The sequence below is a fragment of the Chrysochloris asiatica genome, unplaced genomic scaffold, assembly GCF_000296735.1.
Source record: "Chrysochloris asiatica unplaced genomic scaffold, ChrAsi1.0 scaffold00070, whole genome shotgun sequence".
NCBI classification, from domain to species: domain Eukaryota; kingdom Metazoa; phylum Chordata; class Mammalia; order Afrosoricida; family Chrysochloridae; genus Chrysochloris; species Chrysochloris asiatica.
Genome location: NW_006408588.1, coordinates 9,816,608 through 9,829,923, shown reverse-complemented (window position 1 = coordinate 9,829,923; position 13,316 = coordinate 9,816,608).

The window sequence follows — 13,316 nt, the reverse complement described above, 5'->3', positions numbered from 1 at the left end:
ACATTTGAATTATGGTGTTGGAGAAGAATATTGAAACTACTATGGGCCACCAGAGGAAAAAGTCTGTCTTGGAAGAAGTACAACCCGAATATTCCTTGGAAGTTAGGATGGTGACGCTTATTTCTTATACTTTGGACATATTATCAGGATGGACCAGTCCTTGGAGAGGAACATCATTATTGGTACAGTAGAATTTAAACAAATAAGAGAAAGACTCCAAAAAGATGGATTGACACATAGAGTATGAATCGGATTCAACTGGATGGCATCTAACATCAATCACAAACATTTATAAATCATCAATTTCCTTTTGCTACACCTTTTATGTTGTTGTTAAGTGCCATCGAGTCGTTCTGACTCAAAGCAGCCCTTTATAGGGTTTCTGAGGAGCGGCTGGTGAGTTCAAACTGCTCATCTTGTGGTTCAAAATGACCTTGAGGTTGAGTGCTTATCTTATGGTGCCATGCATGCCTTCTACAGGAACAGATAATACCATTATTTTGTCCTCTATGACAGGAATCTATATTCTATGTAATTACAAGTTGTTGTTATTAACTGCAGTTGAGTCGGTTTCAATTCATAGACCCAGTATAAGGTTCCCAAAGTGTAGGTGATGATTTTCAACCACCAACTTTGTAGTTCAAACCAACTTGGTGGTCCAGTAATAGTTTTTGTTTTGCTTCAGTATCTTCATCATAGGACCAATTTTTGGTGTTTTGGTTATTTTTGTAGCTTTCTTGTGACATCTACTATTGTTGCAAAACTCAAAAATAGTCCCAAGATTCAAATAACCGAAATGCATTTCAACATACAAGTATAATGGAGACTGTATGAAATGCATGTACATGGTTGGATGTGATTTTGTAAAGTTCAAAATTAATAATGCAACTTTAACTTAAAAACTCATGGAAGCAGCAGTCAAGAAATCAAGCGATGTATTGCATTAGGCAAATGTGTGGCAAAGACATTTTTAAAGTGTTGAAGAGCAAAGGTGTCAGCTTCAGGACTAAGGTGGGCCTGACTGAAGCCATGGTATTTTCAATAAACTCATATGCATGCAAAAGCTGGACAGTGAATAAAAGGAAGACCATAGAAGAATGGATGCTTTTGAGTAATGGTGATGGAGGAGAATACTGAAAGTGCTATGGGCTGCCAAAAGAACCAGCATATCTGTGTTGGAAAAAGTGCAGCTGGATTGCTCCTTGGAGGCCAGGATAGCCAAACTTTGTCTCTTATACTTTGGACATATTGTCAGGAGAGACCAGTCACTGGAGAAGGATATCATGTTTGGCAAAGTGGAGGGTCAGAGAAAAAGAGGAAGACCTCCAGCAAGATGGATGTGTTCAAGCGTGGCAAAGATTGTGAGGTTGGCTCAGGATCAGGCAGTGTTTTGTTCTGTTGTGCATAGAGTCACTATGAGTCAGTACCAACTTGATGGCACCTAACAACAACAATACACATACACAAAATGAAACACTGCTCAGTTCTGCACCATTCTCACAATTGTAGCTATGCTTGAATCCACTGTTGCTGCCATTGTCCCATTCCACCTCACTGGGAGTCTTTTTCTTTTTTTGAAACCCTCCACTTTACCAAGCATGATGTCCTATTTCAGAGACTGGTCCCTGCAGGTAAGATGTCCAAAGTATGACAGATAAAATCTGGGCATCCTGGCTTCTAAGGAACATTCTGGCTATACTTCTTTCAACACAGATTTGTTTGTTCTTTTAATATTTTCCTCCAACCATGATGCTTACAATATTTTCCTCCAACACCATAACTCCAATGCATCAATTCTTCTACAGTCTTCTTTGTTTATTGTCTAACTTTTGCATGCATATTAGGTTACTGAAAACACCATAGATTGGATAAGATTTGTTTGTTCTGACAGTTCATGGTATTTTCAATATTCTTCTCCAACAGTATAATTAAAATGAATCAATTCTTCTGTAGTCTTCCTTATTCACTGTCCAATTTTCACATGTATATGAGGCAACTGAAAATAATATGGCTTCAGTCAGGTACACCTTAGTCCTCCAACTGACATATTTGCTCTTGAATACTTTAAAAAGGTCTTGTGCAGCCAACTTGCCTAATGCAGTATTTCATTTGATTTCTTGATTACTGCTTCCATGACTGTTGATAGTGGATCCACACAAAATGAAGTCTTTGACAACTTCAATCTTTTCTTCATTAATTATGATATTATTTACTGGTCGAGTTGTGAGAATGTTTGTGTACTTTGTATTTTGAGGTACAATCCACAATAAAGGCTCTGACATTTTATCCTCATCAGTAAGTATTTAGGTCCTCTTTGCTTTTTTGCAGCATGGTTGTGTCATCTGCACATCACAGGTTGTTAGAGAATCTCCTCCAGTCTTGATACCACATTCTTCTTCATGTAATTCAGTGTATCTAATTATTCGATGAGCATACAGATTGAATAAGTATTCTGGAATACCCATTATTCACAATGTCATCCATAGCTTGTCTTGATCCATATCCAAAGGTTTGATCCATATGGCCTTTCCATAGTCAAGAAAGCACATTTTTCTTCAAATAATTCAACTTCTTGGGTTATTTGCTCAGCATATATATTGAATAAGTATAGTGAAAGAATACAACCCTGGTGTACACCTTTCTTAATTTAAAATCATCCAGTGTTCCCTTGTTCTGTTGGAACAACTGCTTGTTGGTCTACGTGCAGGTTCCTCAGGGGCACAACTAAGTGTCCCGGAATCTATTCTCCATGCTGTTGTCCATAGCTCGTCATTATCCACACAATCAAAAGCTTTTGCATAGTCAATAAGGCAAAGCTAATCATCTCTCTGGTAGTCTCTGTTTTCTACCAAGATCCATATGACATAACAATGATATTCCTCATTCCACATCTTCATCTGAATCCAGCTTGAACCTCTGATAGTTCCTTGTCAATGTACTGTTGCTGCCATTTGTGAATTATCTTCAGTAAAATTTTACTTGCATATGATATTACTGATATTGTTCAATGATTTCCAAATTCCATTGTGTCATAAATCTTTGGAACGGGCACAAATATGGACCTCTTCCAATCAGTTGGCCTAGTAGTTGTCTTCCAAATTTCTTTGCATAGCTGAGTTAGTTTCTCCAGTGATGCATAAGATTGTTGAAAGATTTCAATTTATATTCCATCAATTCTTGGAGCTTTGTTCTTTGCCAATGCTTCCTTCAGTACCACTGGTTCTTATGACACCTTTTGAAATTGCTGAATGTCAACCATTTATTTTTAGTACAGTGACTCTGTGTATTCCTTCCATCTTCTTTAATGTTTTCTGGATCATTCAACAGTTTGCCCTTAGAATTCTCCGATTGCAAGTTGAGGCTTGAAATTTTTCTTCCATTCTTTCAGTTTGAGAAACTCTGAGTATGTCCTTTCCTTTTGCTTTAGATGGGGTTTTCAAACTCAGTACTATTGATCTTTGGTCTAGAGAGTTTTTCATAGTAGGGGGTTTGTCATGTGCATTGTAGGGTATTTAGCAGTATCCCTGGCTTCTAGTTGCTAGATGCCAATAGGTAGTTCACCTCAAGTGTGACAAACAAATGTCCCCAGACATTATAAAATGTTCCCTGGAAGAACAAAATCACTCCCAGTTGAAAAACAGTATTTTAGACCAAGCTTTAATAACAACTAAAAAATAAAATTAGCTGAAAATGGATATGTTAAGAAAGAAAGCATCCAAAAAAAATGCTTATTTTCCACTGGTCTTATTTTAAAGAAATTCATGAAGTTAGGGAGTCCTGTTGTGGCACTGAACTGCTAACCACTAGGTCAGCAGTTCAAATGCACGAGCTGCTCCTCAGAAACCCTATACAGGATCACTATGAGTCAGAACTAACTCGAAGGTACTTAACAACAACGACAATAAAGTTATACGCCAAGCTAACAAGTACTTCCTTTAACATAAGGAATAATATTTCTTTTAAAAAGAACAAAATAGATTTTCTTTTTAACGAGTCAATATTTTGGTTGAGGACAGCTTATTAATGTTCCATAGCCCTTCAACAGTTCTTCCCCTCCGTTTCTGGGAAGAAGGATTTTACAACCAATCCCTAATTAGCATAGATTAGTCTGATGCTCAAGGGGCAGGTGTGCATTCTAGGTAGCTATATTCATATATGTATCTGGAGCACACAGAGGCAATGTGCCTACATCAGACATTAGCAGTTTCATTACTTTAAGTGACCAACAGGTATATTTTTAATTCCCTGGATGATTTAAAAACAGATGTAAGGATGAATGAATTCAGAAAAAGGTCATATGAGACGCTTTCCCTCTATGTGTACTTAACATACGGATCTCTGTTCTTTTTTTAGCAGATAATACTAAGTGAGGCTCGCAATTGTCATAACTTGGCGTGACCTTTAAGAGAAATAGACACTTATAAGAGAGATACTCTGCCTCTTATTTTCTAAATAATGGAATAAATATGGAAGCACACAACACATTTTTAAAATCTACTGGTGGTGGTGGTTATGTGCCATGGAGCCGGAACCACTCATAAAAACCCTGTACAGGGTTACCGAGACTGTAAATCTTTACAGGAGTAGAAAACCTCATCTTTCTCCCATGGAACAGCTGGTAGTTTTGAACTGCTGACCTTAAGGTTCATAGCATGATTCAGATTTTGCAGAAAGAGCACCACCAGAGCACTTGGGACTCAGAGGAACTTTTCTTTTGCTGCGATTTCTCTTCAAATCATGTAAATACTTGATATTTTTACTAGTACCAAGGATTACATGACACTCTCTAAATTTCTGTCACATTTACTTTTGGATAAAAAAATTAGAACTTTGCTTTCAAAATGAATTATCCCTACAATCCCCCCAAAATGTTCGTGTCAGCCTTCTTCCTGTTACCATATGAAGAAAGCTAAATGGTTGGCTTTCATTACTAATGCGCTCAGCCAGCAATTCACTTCTGCCCATCCCACAAAGATAATGCATGTGCAAACAAATATAGGCATGTGTTTATTATTGTTATTTTTAATCAGGCATCATTTATTAAAGTATATAGGCAAAGTTTTTGGAATCTTCCTGCTCCTGGCATCACAACCACTCCCTTCCAAGGTTAAGTACGCAAGCCCTGCCCCAACTCTTGTACCAGCAAGTCAAGGACTTCTACTGAGGATCTTTTTCACAGTCATGCAAAAATTAATATAAAAAGCTATGTAGACTGAAAGTAGCTGGGGCTAGTCTTGCTTCCAGAGATACACATTCCTGCCCCTCCTTCTGATGAAGTATGTTGCTTTTTGACTGAGGGAGTTTCAGTGAGTGAGGAAAGCTACCCTTGAATTGTCATCTCCTAAAAGGAAGCTGACAGTGCTAATAGTTCAAGTGCAGGGTGATTGATGAGAGTGTTCCAGCCTAAGAGGCTGGCAATCTTTGTAATTGTAAGAATCAGGTAAGCTGTTTCACCAGCCAAATCTCTGGTCTCCCTCCACCTCTGCCTGCCTCACCCCAAAAGTGACTGAGGAACACTACTGGTACTGAAAATAGAAATCTCATGTGCCTTGAGTTTTGTTGACTTTGCAGAACTTAGGATTTTGGCTTGCAAATTGGGATATGCATACACCAGTTTTTCCATGTGAATGATATATGAAGGACAAATCTCAGTACTATGAGGCCTGAAGCTTCTATAAGTTGGGGGTTCCTCTTTAAGAAAAGGAAGGTACAATTACAAATACGAAATCAAATTTAAAAAGTGAATAGTTATTTAGAATGTGAAAAGAAATCACAACAATTTACAAGTGTTTTAAACACAAGAAATATCACAAACATAAGATTATGAACAACACAATCTTTTTATTAATTAAACACCCAATACATTTCCTCCATATTTGGGCCATATATTAAATTGTTGGCTGCCTCGTCATAAAACAATAATACTATCATACTATTTTTTTTTTTTTTGCAGAGAAAATAGATAATGTAATTATCACTATCAAAATTTGTTTTTATTTTTGAAAATTCAGAAGTTTATTTCAAATTTATGATCCATTAAAGGCAGTGTAAATTTTTAGAACAGATGTCACATTTTCTTTCATATAAGAATTGTAAGATTGAATTTTCCAGCAGTGAGCTTTTGATTTTTTTCCTTTCCAACTTTATTTTTCTTCTCTACAAGTATATAACATTACCTTGATATCACAATACCAGGTGATTTGTGACAGAGGGAATTTGTCACAGAAGCATCCTCACATCAGTCACTATGTGCAAAAGTGACTACAAACCACATTACTACATGCCACTATACCTAATCTGAGCACAGCTAGAATACTTCTTAGAAGTGAGGATTTGTCTTGCTTACTTTGGACAAGTTTTCAGAATAGACTGATTCCAAGAGAGAGAAGGACATCATGGTTGGTAGTAGAGGGTGAGCAAAAAAGAGAAAGAGTCTCAACACGATTTATTGATGCAAAAACAGGCTCAAAAAACCTACATTTGTGGTATACGTACAGGACCAGGTAGTGTTTCATTCTGTTGTACATGGAATCACTATGTCAGAACCCACATTATGACACCTAACAGAAGCAATAACAACAAACCTACATTAATTGTTCCTCTACCAAAATTGTTCCATGATACCTGAGCACCACCTCACACAAGAGGAAGCTTGAGGAAGGAAGAAGTCAGAATGTAAAGAGAGCATCATTTTAACCAAGTCTGGTTAAAATACTTCCTCTTTGTAAAATGTGAAAAATGCATATGACTACATAAACACATTGCAAATGTAGCTCCTTAAGGTTAAATTCATTTGCATTACCATTAATTTGCTTCTGGAAAAACAGAAACAGTTGTTTTCCTGTCCAAACGTTCTAATCCTTTCCTAATTTATCCATATACACTTTACAGATCTTTGTACTGCAAGGTGATTGGCAAGAAATTTACTTATGTAGCTTCCATCAGGGAAATTTCTAATACTAGCATGAGAATAACATACCAGTGAAGTATTATAATGAAATATGCAAAGATCTGGAGTTAGAAAACCAAGCAGGAAGAACATCATCAGTACTTCTCAAGATGAAAGAACTGAAAAAACAACTCAAGTCTCCAGTTGCAATATTGAAGGATTCTATGAGCAAGATAATTAATGATGTAGGAAGCATCAATAACATGGAAGGAATACAGAGCCACAGGATCAAAGAGAATTGGTCAACATTCAACCATTTCAAGGGGCTGTATATGATTAACAACTAATATTACTGAAGACAGAAGTCCTAGCTGCACTGAAAGCGCTGCCTAAAAACAAAGCTCCAGGAATTGACAAAACACAAATTTGAGTGTCTCAAAAAAGTGATGTATCACTGGATGTTCTCACCTGTCTATGACAAGAAATTAGAGTGACAGCTACCTCGTCAACTGACTGGAAGAGATTCTTGTTTGTATCCATTGAGTGGAAGGTGATTCAACAGATGGCAGAAATTATCAAACAATATCATTAATATCATATGCAAATAAAATTTTCTGAAGAACAATTGTAGTTGTATACCTACAGGGATCTGCCAGAAACTCAAGCTGGGTTAAGAAGACAGAACAAAGGATATCATTGCTGATGTCAAATGGGTCTTAGCAGAAAACAGAATACCAGAAATATATTTACATGTGTTTTAATGTTTTTAAGATATTTACCTGTGTTTTAATGTTTAAAAGTATTTCATGATGTGAATAGTAACAAATTATGGGTAACATTTCGAGGAATAGGAATTCCAGAACACTTAACTGTTCATGTGGAACCTGTACAAACACCAAGAGGCAGTTATTTGAAAAGTCCATTGGGATAGTGCATGGTTTAAAATCAGAAAAGGTGTGTGTCAGGGTTTTATCCTTTCACCATATTTACTCAATCTGAATTATGAGCACATGATCCATAAACTGGACTATATGAAGAATATGACAACAGAATTGAAGACTCAGTAACAACATACAGTATGCAGATGGCACAGTCTTACTTGCTGAAAATAAAGATGACTTGGATCATTTACTGATGAAGATTAAATACTACATTCTTCAGTATTATTACACCTCAACATGAAAAAAACAAAAATCCTCATAACTACACTAATAAGACCCATCATGTTTCAGAGAAAAAAGATTGAATTTGTCAAAGATTTCATTTTACTAGGATCTACTCAAAGTCCATTTCATTTTTGACAGTTTTAATTTTTCTAGGATCATACTTTGTACATTCCATGTTCTGATTGTTAATGGATGAATATAGCTGGTTCTCCTAATTTTAAGCTGTGCCCATGGTGGCAGGAGTTAAATGGCAGCATTTAATTGGCAAAGACAAGGTGGGCATGGTTCCATAATGGACAGTTAAATCAAAGTAGTCATCAGAATAATCTGAGTCATGTGGATTTAAGGAGTTAGCTAATTGAGCAGGGTGTCCCTAGGAGTAAAATAGTTAGAAAACCTGGTGGTGGTGGTGGTGATTATGTGCCGTGGAGTTGGTTCTGACTCATAGCGACCCTGTACAGGGTTTCCGAGGCTGTAAATCTTTATGGGAGCAGAAAGCCTCATCTTTCTCCCGAGGAACAGCTGGTAGTTTCAAACTGCTGACCTTGCAGTTTTCAACCCGATTCATAACCACTACGCTACCAGAGCTCCTAAATATTTATTTTACCTAGGTCAAGTGAACAGCAGTTTAACTTGAATCACCAGAAAAGAGAGTCATGTCTTCTCAAAATTCTCAGACCTGAGTCAATATACACACTCACACCTCTTGAATAAGGAAGGGGTGGTTGGGTCCACATGAGGAAGGACACCACTACACTGCCAACTGTTAGTCTTTCTCCCAGTCTTGTTCCAAGGGATCTATGGAAGTAATCAGATTTTCAGGTTTTACTGGACACTGGCTCTGAATTGGCACAAATTCCAGGAGACACAAAGTGCCATTTTGGCCCTCCAATCAGAATGGAGACATATAGAGGTCAAGTTATTAATGGAATATTTATATAATGGAATAAAGGCCCATTTCACTGTAAGTCCAGTGAATCCGTGGACTCATCCTGTAGTGATTTCTCCAGAAGGTATAATTAGAATAGACATAATCAGCAACTGGCATAACACCAACATTGGACCCTGAAACATATAATAAGGGCTATTATGGTTAGAAAAGCCAAGTACAAGCCTTTAGAATTGCCTCTACCTAGGAAAACAGTAAGCCAAAAATAATACTGCATTACAGAAGGAATTTCAGATACTACTGCTACAATCAAGGACTTGAAATATTCAGGGGTGGTGATTTCTACTATATTCCCATTTAATCACCTATCTGGACTCTGAAAAAAACAAATGATCTTGAAGAACGATGGTGGATTATCATAAAGCTAACCAGATGGTGACTCCAATTTCAGCTACTATTCCAGGTGTTTTTTTATTGCTTGAGAAAATTAATACATGGCCTTGTACTTGGTTATTGTTGTTGTATGCTGTGGAGTCCATTCTGATTCATAGCAACCCTATGAATCAGGGTTTCCAAAGAGTGACTGGTGGGTTTGAACCACCAACTTTGTGGTTATCAGCCCAGTGCTGACCTTACAATGTCACACCAGGACTCCTTGTACCTGGTATGCAGGCATATATCTGGTCAATGCCTTTTTCTCAATTCCAGTTTCTATGGATCATCAGAAACAGTTTTTCTTAAGTTGACAAGGCCAACAGTATACCTTCAATGCCCTACCTCAGAGATACATCAACTCTTCAGCACTATGTCTAATTTAGACTGAAGGGAGTTTCATTATCTTTCCCTGTCAGAAGACATAACACTGGTCCATTACATTGATAGACCTAGTAAGGAAGAAGTATCAATAACTCTGTATTTATTAGTAAAACATTTGCATGCTAGATGGTAAGAAATAAACCTGACAAAAATTCAAGCACCTTCTACTTCAGTGAAATTTCTAGGAGTTTAGTGATGTGGGACTTGTTGAGATAGTCTGCCTAAAGTGAAGGATGTTACTGCCTCTGACAGATCCCATCATTGAAAAAGAGGCACAAGGCCTGGTGGCCTCTTTGGATTTTTGAGGTAACATATCTCTAATTTGGATGTGCCACTCCAGCCTACTTATCAAGTGACTCAAAAAGCTGATAATTCTGAGTGAGGAGAACAAGAACAAGAGAGGGTTCTGAAGCACATTCAGGCTGCTGTACAATTTACTATGCTAATTGACCCATATGAGCCAGTTGATCCAATAGTGTTTGAAGTGTCAGTGGCAGATAGAGATGTAGTTTAGCCTCTTTGGCAGTCCCCGATTGGTGAATTACAGTGCAAACTCTAGGATTTGGGGACAAAGACTTGTCTCTGATTACTTTCCTTTTGAGAAAGAGCTTTAGGTATTACTGGGCCTCAGTAGAGACTGAATGTCTAAACATGGGCCACCAAGTTACCATGTGACCGAAGCTACTCATTATGAATTGGGTGTTGTCGGACCCACATAGTCATAAAGTTGGGTGTGCACAGCAGTGCTCCATTATTAAATGGAAGTAGTATATATGAAACTGGGCTTGAGCAGGACCTGAAGGCACAAGTAAGTTTCATGAGGAGGTGGCCCTAATGCCCATGGTCTCCACTCCTGTCACATTACCTTCCTTCTCCCAGTCTATGCCTATGAACTTATGGGGAGTTCCTCATGATCAGGTGACTGAGGAAGACAAAATTCATGTTTGGCTTACAGATGGATTTGCAGGCACTTCTAGAAAGTAGACAGCAGCATAGCTCAATAGCCCCTTTCTGCAACTTCCCTGAAAGACAGTGGTGAAAGGAAAGTCTCCCAAAGGGCAGAACTTGAAGCAATGCACCTGGTTGTTCATTTTGCTTGGAAGGAGAAATGGCCAGATGTGCAACTGTATACTGATTCACTGTCCGTGGCCAAGAGTTTAGCTGGCTGGTCAAAGACTTAGAATTAACATGATTGGAAAAATGGTGACAAGGAGGTCTAGGAAAGAGATATGTGTATTGACCCCTTTGAATGGGCCAAAAAGTGAAGATATTTGTGTCTCATGGGAACACACACTAAAAGGTTACCTCTGCAGAGAAGAATTTCAACAATCCAATGGATAGGATGACATGTTTTGTGGGAACAAATCTTTCTCTTGCTCCAGTCATTTCTTTCATTGCCCAATGGACTCATGAACAAAGTGGCCATGGTAGCAGGGATAGAAGCTATGCATGGGCTCTGCAGCATGGGCTTCTACTCACCAGAGCTGAGTTGCCTATAACTTAGTGCTTAATCTACTATGAGCAGAAACTAACTCTGGGTGCAAGCTATGATATGGCACCATTCCTTGGGGAGATCAGCCAGGCAATCTGGTGGCAGGTTGATTACATCAGATCATTTACATCATGGAAAAGGCAGTGTTTTGTTCTTACTGGAATAGATACTTACTCTGGATATGGATTTGCCCTCCCTGCACTCAATGTTTCTACAAAAACTACCATCCATGTACTTACAGAATGCCTTATCCACCATCATGGTATCTCACACTTCGCCTCAGATCAAGGGACCCACTTCACTTCCAATTAAGTGTAGCAGTGGGTCCATGGCTCATGGAATTCACTGGTCTTATCATGTTCCTCATCATTCTGAAATTGCTGGCTTGATCGAACAAGGGGATGCCCTTCTACAGACACAATTATGGCACTACCTAGGTGGCAATATCTTGCAGTGTTGGTGCCATGTTTTCCCAGACAACTTTAAACCAGCATCCCATATAAGGTGCTGTTTCTCCAATAGCAAGGATTCACAGGTCCAGGAACCAAGGGTAGAAATGGGAGTGGCAACATTCACTACTACTCCTAGTGATGCACTTGAAATTTTTTTTGCTTGTTTCCTGTCCCTACAGCCCTATACTCTTTGGTTCTGAATGTTTTAGTTCCAAGGGAAGGAATACTACCATATACAGACACAGCACTGACTCCACTGAACTAGAAAATAAGAATGCCCCCTGGATATTTTGCACCCCTTCTGTCTCTTGATCAGCTGGCAAAGAAGGGAGTTACTGTACTGCGTGGTGTGATTGATCCCGATTACCAAGGGAAAATTGGATTGACATTACATAATGGAGGTAAAGAAGAATATGTGTGGAATCCAGGAGATTCCTTAGGACATCATTTAGTATTATCATATCCTATGATTAAAATCAATGGTGAACTACAGCAACTCAATTCCAACATGACTACTAATGACACAGACCCTTCAGGAATGAAGGTTTGAGTCTCCCCACTAGGAAAATAACCATGACCAGCTGAGGTCCCTGCTGAGGGAAAAGTGAACATGGAAAGAGTAAGAGAAGGGTAGTATAAGAAGGTAGCTCTAAATACCAGTTACAGTCACAGGACCAGTTTTAATTATTAGATACATATAACAACCGCTATATATATGCTAATTGTTATATATATATAACAATTGGAATCCTGGTGTGGTGCTGTGGAATGAAGTAGTGGACACAGGTCAGTTTGAACCACAAGGCTGGTGGTTCAAACTCACCAGCCACTCCTTGGAAATCTATACAGAGTTGGAATTGTTTATTAAATATAAAATGAAAATGAGGTAAGTGCATTTTTGGTTGTATGTTAGTTGTATCATATTAGGTACAAGTATGACTTTATAATTGTCTTTATTTAGAGAATGTGTATATGGTTTAAGGAGAACTATACAGGTGCCAAGTTGACAAGGGGTGAACTATGATAGTTAAAGTTTGATGCCAACTTTACTGGGTCAAGATTCTCAGTAGTTTGGCAGGTGAGATGAAGTTATCCCCATAATCAGAGTTATCCCCATAATCAGAGCTAATGTAATATAATTAACTCTATGATGCATTCTGCTATGAGCAGCCAATCAATAGGAAAGATGTTTCCTCAAACATGTGACCTACTTCCAATATATTAGACACCAAGGCAAAGCTTATTTGCTCTCTGATGGGTCTGGATCCTGCATCTGGCTTGTCCTCCAACCTCTGGTTCTTTGGACTTGAGCCAATGACCTGCTCTATTGCCTGTCTGCCTATCTGCAGGACATTCCTTCTGGACCTGCCTGCCTCTCTGCCTAACATCTTATCAGCTGATCTTGGATCATCTGTCTCAGTCTTGGAACTCTCACCTCTACCAACTCTGTGAGCCATTTTCTTGATATAAGTTTATTCAAATATAACTATAACTATAGATGTAAATACAAATATACATATACTCCTGGTATGGCACTGTAGGATAAGCACTTCACTGCAAACTTGGTTTGAACTGAAAGTTGGTTGTTCAACTCACCAACATCCCTCAGAAA